At 38.9% G+C, this 13483-nt stretch overlaps 1 long non-coding RNA gene across 1 annotated transcript; it reads left to right on the top strand.

The window, feature by feature from the left end:
* The first annotated feature begins 12259 nt into the window (after positions 1-12259).
* On the top strand, positions 12260-13344 carry LOC146556456 (uncharacterized). Its single transcript, XR_014889009.1, has 2 exons — positions 12260-12492; positions 13087-13344. It is a non-coding gene; the product is annotated as an uncharacterized LOC146556456 (long non-coding RNA).
* The last annotated feature ends 139 nt before the right edge of the window (positions 13345-13483 follow it).

Below are 13483 nucleotides of genomic sequence, written 5' to 3'. Positions count from 1 at the left end.
TGTGCATGGGAAGAAAACTTCTTTTTACAGCAAAAAAAACCCCTTAACTTCCAAGCAAGCACTGAGTGCGCTATGACGTGATGGGAAATTCACAGAGAAACTCACGGATTCTTCCACTGACCGCTGCGACACACCTGTACCAGGGTATAGGGCTTTGGAGTTGACGTCACGCCGCAATGCATTGTGGGAGCGCAGCTCCATTTTCGGGGTCTACAAATCAAAACAAACACACTGTGTTGGAACGACGACGACAAGAAACATGCTTAAAAGCAGCTCAAAAGAAAACGGACGGTATAGAGACCGATTGCGTCCAGAGGCGAAGCAGCGGTACTTGAAAAAAATAGAGTGCATCGCAAATCTGGACCCATATGAAATACGGCAGTGGAGTAAAGACCCAGACGACTTACCGCCACTGTCCTACCCCGATATCTTCATGTATCTTGTTTGTGGAGTAAGCGCTTACACAGCGAACCAGTTTCGTAATTACAAGTCACTGGAGGCGCACATCCAATTTACAAATGGCTGGGTGCAAGATTTGGCTATTTTCAAGCCGCCAAACTCTGAGTACATTGTCAAAGTAAGTCAGCTGGAGTGCATCGAGTGAAATAGCAATTTTCCACCCCCCACCATAATTAATGTTATACATTTATCATTGAACTGCTAAAATATCGTTATCATATTATATGCCCGTAATTGTAAAGTACATGCAAATTAACACATTGATAATCGGGCAAATTATTAACGCCAATTTGTGTCCTTCCTGTCTCATTTCATTTATTGTCTTTACATCAACCAATCAAGTCACTCCATTCGATGTTTGATCGCAAATTCTATAACTTCCGAGACCACCAACGATGATATTATTCAGCTATAAAGCGTGATGTGAACATATTTAGAACTTACCGGAATGAAAATGTCTTGAGCACACCAACTGATATCTGCAGACGTAACAGAACTTGATATCAGCTCGTCTCACGGCTGCTATCCAGGCTAGACGCCTTCGTTTGGTAATATCCGATACATGAGCTCCTTCATGTTGCTTCCAGGTTGGGAAAGCATAAAAAGACAATCCAAACTTATTCCCGTGCCGGTCGTAAGATCGAACATTGCAGCCGACCACACAGCAAGTACGAACCATGGCTATGCTTTCGCTCCTTACTTAGACCCCCAAAATGGCGGATCGGGCCAAAATCCTTTCCACGCCCACCCCCGTGACATCACGCTCCAAAGCCCTATACCTCCGCCTACCCCACTCCTGCTTTACAGGTGAAAATAGAGCAACAGAACCGCTGAGTCTTTGATTTTTTTATTTTCTGCTGTGTTTTACTTGCATCTATTTGAAAGAGTGAGTGTAAACACACAAAAAAAAGTATGTGCTGGAATGTGCAGAAAATAGGTTTAAATGTTAAACAAATTTCTTCCAGTCAGAGAATGTTGCATATAATTTAATTTTTGCTTGATGCATAAAGTTAAAAGATTAAAACAAATAAAACAAGTTTTAAAAAGGGACTTTTCCATTTGATTACATTTTGTATGATGGATTATGTAGAAAAAGTAGAATTGGTCTGAAAGATCTATCGCTTTATCACCTACTCAGGTTGTAAATCGTGTTTTTAAAAAGTAACTAAGTAACGAAGTAATTAATTACTTTTAAAAATAAGTAATCAGTAAAGTAACGGGATTACTTTTTGGGGGAAGTAATCAGTAATTAGTTACTGATTACTTTTTTCAGGTAACTTGACCAACACTGTTGACCATAAACTAAGTGTTTACAAAAGATAGAAACAAAAGATATACATTTGTAGATGATAAATGTTATATTAACAAAATACAAATGTGGTTTGTCATTTATGAACCTTTGGTAAAGCATTAAGTAAGCATGAAAATATCATTAGAAAATGTTTAATAAATACACAGATAATTTTTCATGAACAAATGTTTGTAAATGATCAGTATAAAACTTGCTGATGTATTCTTTTTAAGGTAGCCTATCAAAAGTGTAAAAAGTGATCAGGGTATTTTTAATTTTATAAACAAGTTATATTAAATATGTAACTGGACTGTCGAGCACTACAGGTGTTTGTATCTTACCTGTCATAGATGATCTGTATATGTAAGCTAAGTAATTTACACAGCCTAAGAAAAATGTGTAAATAATTCCTTACATTTCAATGTGTTACATATCATTAGTAGAGCTTTGTTGCTTGTAATATATTGGATTTATGCATATACAAGTTATTAACAATACTTTCTGCATCCCCTTATTCTAAACTGTAAGTTTTCACCATATCCAAACAATATTTTTATTGTTTAATATGTGTTTTTTTTCCTTCTTTTTTATTATTTAAGATTTATCCAACTTTAAGTGCGCTGAAATATAAAGACAGGTTAAAATCATTTTTTGCTAAAAGAATTTCTTAAACTGCATCTAAATATAACAAAAGGACGTCTAAAACAGAATCACACCTTCATAAAAGAGAGGTAGCACAAGCAACATGAAACCATTTTTTATCCTCTTACATTAGTTCAGAATTTAACAGGAAATTGTGGCTAGCAAGAAACTGAATTACAAAAACAGTTTATATTCAGGAATGACAAGAAATAGCATAAAATAGCATTTTACTGTAGATGCTGTTTTATCTTGGACATAAAACATGGACATATAAGCAGAGAATTGTATGTTATACATTTAACAACTGACGCTAAAGATTTCTGTTTTGGTAAATAGTATTTGCTATAGTATTTTGGAAATGCAGTTGAAACCCCAACACCAGAACTAAAGGATTTATCTATACCAGGGATGGGGAACTCCAGGCCTCAAGGGCCGGTGCCCTGCAGGTTTTAGATATCACCCTGGGTCAACTCACCTGAATCAAGTGATTAGTTCATTACCAGGTCTCTGGAGAACTTCGAGACATGTTGAGGAGGTCATTTAGCCATTGAAATCAACTGTGTTGGATCAAGGACACATCTAAAACCTGCAGGACACTGGCCCTTGAGACGTTGAGTTCCCCCAACCCTGATCTATACATTTATCTGAAATCATGAATGAGGCGACCCAGGGGCTCTTTACGATGGACTTCTGCAACTCATTCATTCCAATCAGTCACTGCAAGGTTGTAGAATAGAATTAGAATAGAATTCAACTTTATTGTCATTGCACATGCACAGGTACAGGGCAACGAAATGCAGTTTGCATCCATCCAGAAGTGCTTTAGTGATATAGATATATTACAATATATATTAGCAATAGTATAGATATGTAAGTATATTACAGAAATGGGTCTATTATGGTATGTTATAATGTACACGGTATGAAGTATGTTGTGAATATTCTATAACTAAGTATGCACAGGCTGTAGTGAGTACAAGCTATGTACAGGCTATGAACAGGATATAAATATGAAAAACTATACAGAATATGAAATAAATAACTTTACAGAAATTTGAGATATACAGCTATACAGAAATGGGAACTATGCAAGTTGTAAACAGTTGTAGGATTAAAGATTATTGAATGTACAGAATGATTATTTACACAGAGCTATACAGTAGTGCAGTTAAGATAAGTGAGGGTGTAGATAGTTTCTACAGAGGCTATATAAAGTGCTAGTGGTTGTGAGTGGTGGTTCAGTCCATGTTATTATTGTGTGTTTGAGGGTACAGTTGTCCATTGTGGGTGTGTGTATGTTCAGTCCATGAGTTTAACGTGGGTCAGATGTCAGGAGGCAGAGTTCAGGAGTCTGACAGCTGTGGGGAAGAAGCTGTTCCGGTACCTGGTGGTCTTAGTCCGGAGGCTCCTGTGGCGCCTCCCAGAGGGCAGGAGGGTGAAGACTCTATGTGATGGGTGACTGGGGTCTTTGATGATTTTCCCAGCCCTTTTCAGACACCGCTTCCTGTAGATGTCTTTTATGGCAGGAAGTGGTGCTCCGGCGATGCGCTGGGCAGTTTTCACGACCCTCTGCAACGCCTTCCGGTCCGAGGCAGAGCAGTTCCCGTACCAGACTGTTATACAGTTGGTCAGGATGCTCTCGATGGTGCAACGATAGAAGTTCACCAGGATGTCTGAGGACAGGTGGTTCTTCCTCAGGGTCCTCAAGAAGAAGAGGCGCTGGTGAGCCTTCTTGACCAGCTTGGAGCAGGTGAGATCCTCGGAGATGTGGACTCCCAGGAACTTGAAGCTGCTCACACGCTCCACAGCCGTCCCCTTAATGTGGATGGGTGGATGTGGGTCAGCATTCCTCCTGTAGTCCACGATGAGCTCCTTGGTCTTCTCGGTGTTAAGCAGCAGGTTGTTTGTGTCGCACCACTCAGCCAGACGATCCACCTCCTCCCTGTAGGCGGCCTCATCGTTGTCACTGATGAGGCCAATCACCGTGGTGTCATCTGCAAACTTAATGATGGTGTTGGAACCATCAGCAGGTCTGCAGTCGTGGGTGAAGAGGGAGTAGAGGAAAGGGCTCATCACACAGCCTTGTGGTACACCGGTGTTCATTGTGATGGTAGATGAGCAGTGGTTATCCAGCCGGACATGTTGGGGGCGGTTGGTCAGGAAGTCCAGTAACCATTTGCAGATGAGGGAGCTGATGCCCAGGTCTGTCAGTTTCCTGATGAGTTGTGGGGGGTGGATTGTATTGAATGCTGAACTGAAGTCTATAAACAGCATTCTGGCGTAGGTGTTGTTGTTGTCCAGGTGTGAGAGGACAGAGTGCAGTGCGATGGAGACTGCATCCTCTGTGCTCCTGTTCTGGCGGTATGCGAATTGGTGGGGGTCCAGGGTGGGGGGGAGACAGGATTTGAAGTGTCCACCAGTAATTCCTCTGTGTGGTTCCTCCTGAGCCGCCAGACATTCCAGGCCCTTTAAATGTTTGGTATGAGCTCCTATTTGAGCATCAACAAATGCTGGTTAACAGTGTAATGCCTGTTCCTGTAACCTCGCGGGGATAAGCCTGCCACTCATCACTGATGATTATGGATCCTCTTTTGGCGTGATGAGCTATAAGTGGAATCAGTTCTCTTTTTGTCCTGTTTTCTTTTTTTTAATTAATTAATTAATTTATTTTTTGTCCTGTTTTCAAGAAATCAGAGAACAGGTCTTCCTGAGGTCACTCCTTGGTAGAAAGCCCCCAGAATATCGAGTTTAACCAAAATACCAGACATTTGCTGTGTTATCAGATGCAGTAATCAGCAAGTATTTAAGCAAAAATGGCACAGAGTATGGTAGTGATGGCCAAATGAAGCTTTCTGAAGCACTGAAGCTTGTATTGAAAAACGGTTCATTACTCGAAGCTTTTCAACACAGTCCTCTCTGGTGACATCTGGTGGCCAAAAATATGAAGAGCAGCTTGAATCCACAAAATAAAACCAACTGCTTCATTAAGATTGCTCACTCTACAGAGTGGAATTCTGTCTGATATTGGGCCGCCGTTGTGTTGCTTTGAACGTGTATTTTTTGGTGGTTAAAAAATGTGGTTTATTTGTGTAATAAATAATTCTGACCAGTAAACTTTCCTTGTTTAAATATGCACCATTGTGTGGTCTTTCTTTGCTTGTGACTTCTTGATGTTGGTAAATACAATAATTGAAAAATACCACATTACATATAATATACATATGATAATGTAAAACACATTATGGAGTATGCTTCTGCTGTGAGGTCCTGCCTCCATGCACTTATGCAATTAACCGCTAGACGGGTATATTTATAAATAATATTAAATTAGGGAAATTGTCCCAGACATATTTTTGACCTGGGGGTAGAATTGAAGGGAAAATGCTTATGAACTTGCAAATTAAAAACATGATGCATTTAAAGTATCCCTTAAGAAGAGAATTTGTTCTAGTGTGCGATGGCCGAACCTGTTCCTTTTCGTGGAGATAATTTCTCCTGCCTTAAGGGAAATCCCTTCACATGGCACAGAAGAGGCTGGAGTGCAGAGAAACTGGTAGAGATGCAGGTATACAGTCTACCTGGGCCCCACAAACTATCAGCTAAAGAGAATAATAAATTAAATTGCTGCACATTTGGCAGACTAACATTTTCAGATTAATTACACAATAAAATATATATTTTATAAGATTACATGTAAAGAGTCAAGTGGAAGTTTTTCTAAAGTTATTTAATGATATTTACATTATGGAAGAAGATTTTTGACATTTTACCTTTTTCCCGTTGTCAGATATAATAAGCACGCACAAAACAAAAGCAAACTGCCAGAAAACAAAGCTGGAAAACCCACCCGATTGACAAAAATCAACTCAAAATTCTCCCACACAACAGAACCTCCTCTATTCCTCGCTGGCTCCAAATCTCTCAGTGGAATGATCAGTGGTTCGCTATCTGTCACCATCAAAACAGGACGTCACTGATCACGTGACTCTGGCCAAGCGAATCAAGCTTCGACACAGTGGTTCTGAAGCAGTGTGTTGATTTTTTGGACACACGCACCGGAGCTTCAGCTTCAAGCGGGCCATCACTAGAGTATGGCATCCACATGTGAACACACCTCTCCTAACCCTGCCTTACAAGCCAAATCGCTCCGATCTCTGCTTCTCCAAAGCAACCCCTGCCCACATGAAAATTGAGAATAGGTTTGACTTTGTTTTGAGCTGTTTTGCTATTTGAAATAGGAGTCTGAAGCATGCTGTGGAGCTTCAGAATTTCATCTGTATCCTACTCAGCAGACAAAATGTCCTCCACACTGCTGTCCACCTATAAAATGATGATTATGTGATATTATACAAAGACATTAAAATAATTTCTGCAAGGTTACAACAATTTAAAAGTTATTTATTATTAACAAACAAAGGTTTTAAAAAGAACTGAAACCTTAAACCAAGTATTCAGCAGGAATTTGAGTGTGATATCTCGCCTCTCTACTAAACAGTAAAAACAAGGCAAATACTCTGTAGTCACATGGTGCTTTGTTCTCAGGCCAAAATGCCGGCATGCCGGCAATGAAATGACGTCATCCAACTGTCCCATTCATGTGGTCTGTCATTAATCAACTTAGACAGTGGTCTGCTAAATAAAATAGCAAAGAATTCATTACGATATGAAAGAAAATTTAGTTACAAATATAAATATGTGTAAATTACATGATAACTCTGTATGGTACCATTCTTCCTCTCAAACAACCCATTTGTTTGCGGGTGGTATGGTATTCTTGTTCAACAAGAATCTACTTGGGTGCTTTAAACTGCTAGAATAACTTAAGAATACACTGGGTTACTTCATCAGTGCTCTTTGAGTTTAAATGATATGCTTGGGGCCATTTAGTTAAACAGTCAATGAGTACACATATGTCCTGGATTCCATTCAAAGTGATTTTGAGTTTTCCAGTCAAATCCATGCTGATCAACCCAAATGGCTGTGTTACCTTTTAAAGACAGAAAACATTACTGATTACATGTGAGCAATTTAGTCTTATATATTTCAGGTTTTTAAATAACTGTTTTTGTTGACATGCAAAAAAGACTAGTAAAATAACAATACACCTAAAAATGTTCATCGTTATTGGTATATACTCCACCTCCTTTTTAATTATGACCCCACTGACTCACCTAAAAGTGCCAGGGGGCAGCATTTTTGAGTTTATTTTCTATTTTTTGATTTCTTATGATATATGGGTAATATTGTTAAGTTCTTGTGTCACACTTGTGTGTATTAGTCTGGCTTTATTTGGGTTAATGGTCTGTTTGTCTCGCCAAATGTTCTTTGAGTCTCGTCTCTTCAGGTCTCAGGTTTTCCTCATGCTCCTGTCCAGGTCATGTTCATGTCATAGTTTTCATGTTTAGTTTTAGTTTATCCCAGTTTAGGTTTTAGTTTAACTTTCCCCCAGTTCGCCTTACCTTGTTTTTTTGTTCTTGTTTTTTGTTATACTTAGTTTTCTCTCCTGTGTCTGCCTTTAGATCCACACCACAACACCCTTGCTGCTCAGCTGTGACAGGAAGGAAAGCAAAAAAAACAAAAAACAAAACAAAACCAAAAAACCCCAAAAAACCTAAAACTAAAAGACAAGTTTGCTTAATTATTTTTAGTCATGTAAAGCTCATACAAATCTCTTTTAAGAAAACAAAAATGAAATGTGTAAGACATCAACAACACCTTTCATCTTTGCCCCATATTGGCGCCAAACAGTACTCTTGTTATCATAAAAATTTACACAAGATGTAACTTTTTATGAGATTCACAATATGAATGGAAAGTTCAGGTGTATGCAGACCCATAAATTAATGTCCTCAGTCATTTTCTGGTCAACCGCTTAAATCTTTGAGAGGTTGACTCTTGGGTTTTCTTCTGACCACAATGTGATCATGTACTGCTAGCATGAAAATCGATGAACACTTTATTTGCCTCTTTGGGCTCACACAGCACTTTGCACCGTATAGAGTACAAATGGCCATCTGTAATAAGTCAAAGGAATATGTGCTTAATTTAAACCGTAATAATGTAGTCGTAAACATGATATAAATGTCTGTTGTACTGCAACATACTCAGTAGTCAGTAACATACATACATAAATGTTAAACTGTAAACTTATTCAGTAGTAATTTATTCTATAGTAAAACATTTTAGGACATTTTGACGTACACTGTATATTTATGAGCCATTGCTCACAGATCAATGATTTTAGACCTACAGTTAAACAAAACAAATAAAACAGCCTTTTACTATTTACTGGCCGGGTAAATGCCGTGTAGCAGAAATCGTCTTCCGAAAACAGCTGAAAAAGTGGAACTATCTGCTGAAAAGCGGTGAAAAATCTGAACGGTCATGAGTAGGAGTTAAACCAGCGCCACCTGCTGTCAGGGTGCCTGCTCATCTTGCATGAGCTAAACCGGCGCTCATCCCAGCTAGTTGAACTGACGTGCAGAAGAAGCTGAACTGTCCACTCAGGACAGGTGAAGAAGAAAATGCCTATGGCATTCACCCAATTACAACTCCGTCATCTCCAGTAATGGTGGTGACAATGGTCACTTGGGAACGATAAAAGACACTCTACATGTTTTAGGACATGTGTGATACACAAGAGACATAATTATGGTACATTACTTTTGCTCCTGAAGTGGGTAACATTTAATTAAAGTACAATTAAAACTCTGTGTCAAATAAAGACTAGTGCAAGCATAACAGTTACAGGGTAAATAGTAGTCACTGTTAAAAACTCATCAAAACTCAGAGCTCCTGGCCTTTCAACAAAAATGTTATTTTTTGGAAAAATTTGTAGGAAAGGTTCAGTTGGTTTTGTATGACAAAATATGCACATACAGAGTGGGATCCATTACTGTTTAATTCTCAATTTACACAGCTAAAGCGAAAAAAGACGATGCTACAGAAAATGACATCAGCAAAAAAACATAAAAAAAAAAAAACCAAACCACAAAACAGTTGCCAAACTATTGGCAACTGAACCTTCTTCCTGTTGATGATATTATTTAAATTTCCAAATGTATGAATGTATATTTTTCTTAGCGCAGCAATGAACAAAATTATTTTTAATCTCTTTACATTATGTAGAAACAACATTTTAGTGACAAGTTATGAGCAGATGTGATGATGTATTTGAGTTGTTATGAGGAATGTTTCTAGCATAATCTGCCATGAACAACCCTCTTGAATGACATCAAGAAAATCTGAAGAAGAAACAGCATTTTTGTGAAAACTTGTAAACAGCAGTCACTTTTTGGCAGCTGAAAAATGTAGAATAGTATAGCAGACACACATACAATATATGTGCATCTGTCAACCAGCATGCAGTCTGTTTCAGTTGCTCCTGCTTTTTCTCTTCACTTTAATTTTTTTCTTACTTATTTCTTTGTCCTTTACTTTGTACTTACATAATTTTCTTAGGGATTATTAAGGTATTCTGATTCTGATACTAAAGCTGTCAATAATTATAATCCTGTGTTGTGTCACGGACCCAGCTCTGGGGACTCAGGGTCCGTGAACAGCATAGACTATTATTGCTATTATTATTTGCTGTGCCTTCTGCGATGCTGTCTTATCTGTGTTCCACACGTTATCTGTATAGGCAGGGTGTGGGTATGTATATGTGTGTGTCTGCGGGTGTGGCTGGCCACACCTGAAGTCCCTGCCACACACCTGCTGCTGATCAGGGCTCGTCGGGGGAGCTATTTAGGAGAGTGCTGGAGCTCCCACCGGCGCGGGATCATTAAGTTAAAACTCCAAGTCAGTGTGTGTAGTATTAGGAAGTGCGGATCGTGTGTGCCCGCGGGGGTCAGTGTTTAACGGCTGCTTCTATTGTTTTCCTGCAGGAGGAACATGGAGAAGGACAGCACACACAGGGTATGCAGAAACACAAAGCGGGGAGCACGAGCACGGACCCGCAGACAAAAGTAACGTCGTTACTTGTAACACTGTTCCTCCCCAGTGATGGGAATAACGGCGTTACAAGTAACGGCGTTACAAGTAACGGTGTTACTAACGGCGTTACTTTTTTCAGTAATGAGTAATCTAACTAATTACTATTTTATCGTTACAATGCCGTTACCGTTACTAACAAGAAAATGCGGTGCGGTCACGTTACTATTTTTCAACAAACAGATGGTTGAAGCTGTGTTCAGCTTACCGCATCTTATATCAGTTGCACGGAAGTAGCTGTAAGTAATCTGGGCGCTACAGCTTTAAGCAGCTATGCGCGCTCCCGCGGGCGGCAATTACTTTCTGGCAGACGATCACTTTTTGGCACAACACCTGGAGCTCAGGGGGGCAAAACAATCGCATGAGTGCTGCTGTTTGACTGAGGAAGAATAAAGTAGTCGTGGTAAGCCAATCACATGACCACTGTAAGATGACAAAGCAACAAGGTGATATATACCAGTTTTTAATTGTGTTGATAGGCCACGTAAAACCAGAGTCGTGATAAACAAAATATACACTGTTTTTTTTTAAAACTATAATTAATAACCTTTTCAAAGTAACTTGCTCAACACTGTTCCTCCCTGTACAGGATATGTACATCCTTATCATTGAAAGAGACTGCAGAGTTCTGGCATGAGGAGTTAGCTCTTCTGTCGTGGAAAAAAACATAGTCACTTCTAAATTGGACTAATGAAACTCTCTCTATTCTGGTCTTGTTAGAATTTAGTTTATCTTTAAGATTATATACCTTATAATCAGGCACGTGCAGAGGGGGGGGGGGCTAGAGGGGCTTGAGCACCCGCCCCTTTCCTGATGGGTGCCCAAAGTGCCCTTTTGTTGAGGCAACTTTAAAAAAAAAAAAGTTATTATTATTATTTTTTTAATGTGTGTGTGCGTGCGGAGTCCTTTCTGTGCCCCTCAACAACAATATTTAACTATTAATCACAGTTTTGCTAAATAAAAGGATCTGGCTTGCATCAGTCACATGATCACATTTAACCAATGATCGCCCTTGACGGCAGAACGCGCTGGTTACGAGCCGGGAACGAGCTCACAAAGAGCACGCGCATTTTTTGCGGTCCGGAGCTGTAGGAGAAACACAAGTTAACTCAGAGACACAGACTGATGCGACAAAACCAGTAAGTAGGTGTACAGCGTACACTGTAGTGTGTAGCACCCAGGAGTATTAGCTTATTACGTACACGTTGGTAAGCTGTCTTGTTGCAACTGACGAACTGAAACAAACGAGCGTGCTGTGTGTGCAACAGCGCGACAAACATCACCTGTCCTTTTATTAACTGCACAAGTAGTGCTGGTCATAGCTGCTGGCTACCTGTGTAAGGCTGTCATGGGTCTGTAGCTCTGTCACCGTTTTAGGGAACATATTTAGTTTTAAAGTAAGTTACCGGGCTTTTCCTGCCTTTCTGGAGGGATTATATTTCACTAAAAAACGATCTAATATGCATGTCCACATAATTATGCATTATTATAATATTTTAAAAAACACACATTAAGAAGCAGATTATATTAGATTATATTTTAAATAAGACAAAATTTGGATTTTACAGCAGAAAAAATTATTGTATCTCTACAGTTTAAACATGTAATAAGCTTTGCCCCTGCACAGAGTGGATAGTGAAACAAGTGGAATCATCATAAATACATTATTTCATATTTATTACTTCCCCCTCCTCATTGCTTTATTATTGTAGCTCTAGTAATAAATATGTAAGGATTCTGGATCAGCACCATGATGCCCATAGTACACAGCAAATTCAAAAGTGTTAAATGTTTTGGTGTTAATAGTCTTCTTGCAAAAGTAGAGTTAATTTTACTCTAAGTAGAGTCACATTCTTTTAATGTCACTCTGAGGTGTAAAATGATAGTAGTTAAAATCGAGTGTTAAAAATGAGTGTTTCTCTGTCAAATCTGGAGGTGTTACAATGGAAACATTAACTCTTGACCTCTTAACTCTGAACTCCTACAGGGGCTATGACACCAACAGAGTAAATTCACAGACTCCGCCCTCAGCACGGCTCCAATCGAAGCTGAAGTGAAGCCGTTTCAGAACATTTTGCTCTACATATTTGAGTTGTTTGCCATGCTTGGTAAGTCATTTTTTCAAAGATTGTTTCAATTATTATCATGAGCTTTTACTTCTGTGGCTCTTTGGAGTTGAGACAAAGCTGTGTGAAAGGCATTAGCCATGTTGCTCGGTGATAGCATAATATTCTGTTTTAGCTAGCTGAAAGGTATTGTTTGCGGGCAAATACCACAGCCTTGAAAAAAGCTTGCATGTGAATTTTCAGTCAAACTTTTGGTCAAATACACCTAAAACAATGTCTAGAATGTGAAATGTTGGTATAATGGTGCTACTTGAAGCCTGAAAACGATCGCCCATAAAAAAAAAAACCGAGCAAACAGCAGTAGCAGACGTCCTGACTGGGTTCTACATTAGCATAGATCCCTCCAGAGTTTTGTGCACACGGTTTAGGTAAAAATGAAAAAGGTTGAGGTTTTACATTTAGTTCAGTATTACCTGTTGCCTGTGTCCTTGTCTTTTGGGAAAATACTTTACACAAGTAATGGCTCAAAGAGGATTCCTTTTTTTTTTTTTTTTTTTTTTACTGTGCTGCAATTGTTTACTGGATTATTTGTGCCATTATTTAGTGTCAACTAATTTTTATTCAATCACCACACAGGATATGCTTGTGAAGATGGAATATGGGGGAGAGCAGAAGTGCGTTGAAGTTCCACAAAGGGATGAATGAAGGACATGCATATTGTATTGAAGAAATAAGTGTTGAGAATGCTGTTATTTGCATTTACCAGCTCGCCTATGTCAGACCTTTTGATAAACACAATTCTAATGAAAGTGAGAACATGTACACTGTTACATCTTTCAGAAAATGTTTTGAAATTGTGGTGCACAGTTCAGAATAAATGTTTTTCAAAAACCATTGCGTCTTTTTAGTAAATGTTTATTTCCAAAAGAAATTTCTAGAAGTTCAGAACAGTAAAATTCCCGCTTTTTAGAATGAATTAGAAGATAACTCTTACGTAGTTAAACTAAAATACTCTTTGAGAGTTAATATATAA

The sequence above is a fragment of the Mchenga conophoros genome, linkage group LG16 (assembly GCF_057382185.1).
Source record: "Mchenga conophoros isolate Kocher_MC1m ecotype Shallow Benthic linkage group LG16, M_conophoros_male_GT1.1, whole genome shotgun sequence".
In the NCBI taxonomy this organism is placed as follows: Eukaryota; Metazoa; Chordata; class Actinopteri; order Cichliformes; family Cichlidae; genus Mchenga; species Mchenga conophoros.
This window is presented reverse-complemented; position numbering and strand designations above follow the sequence as displayed.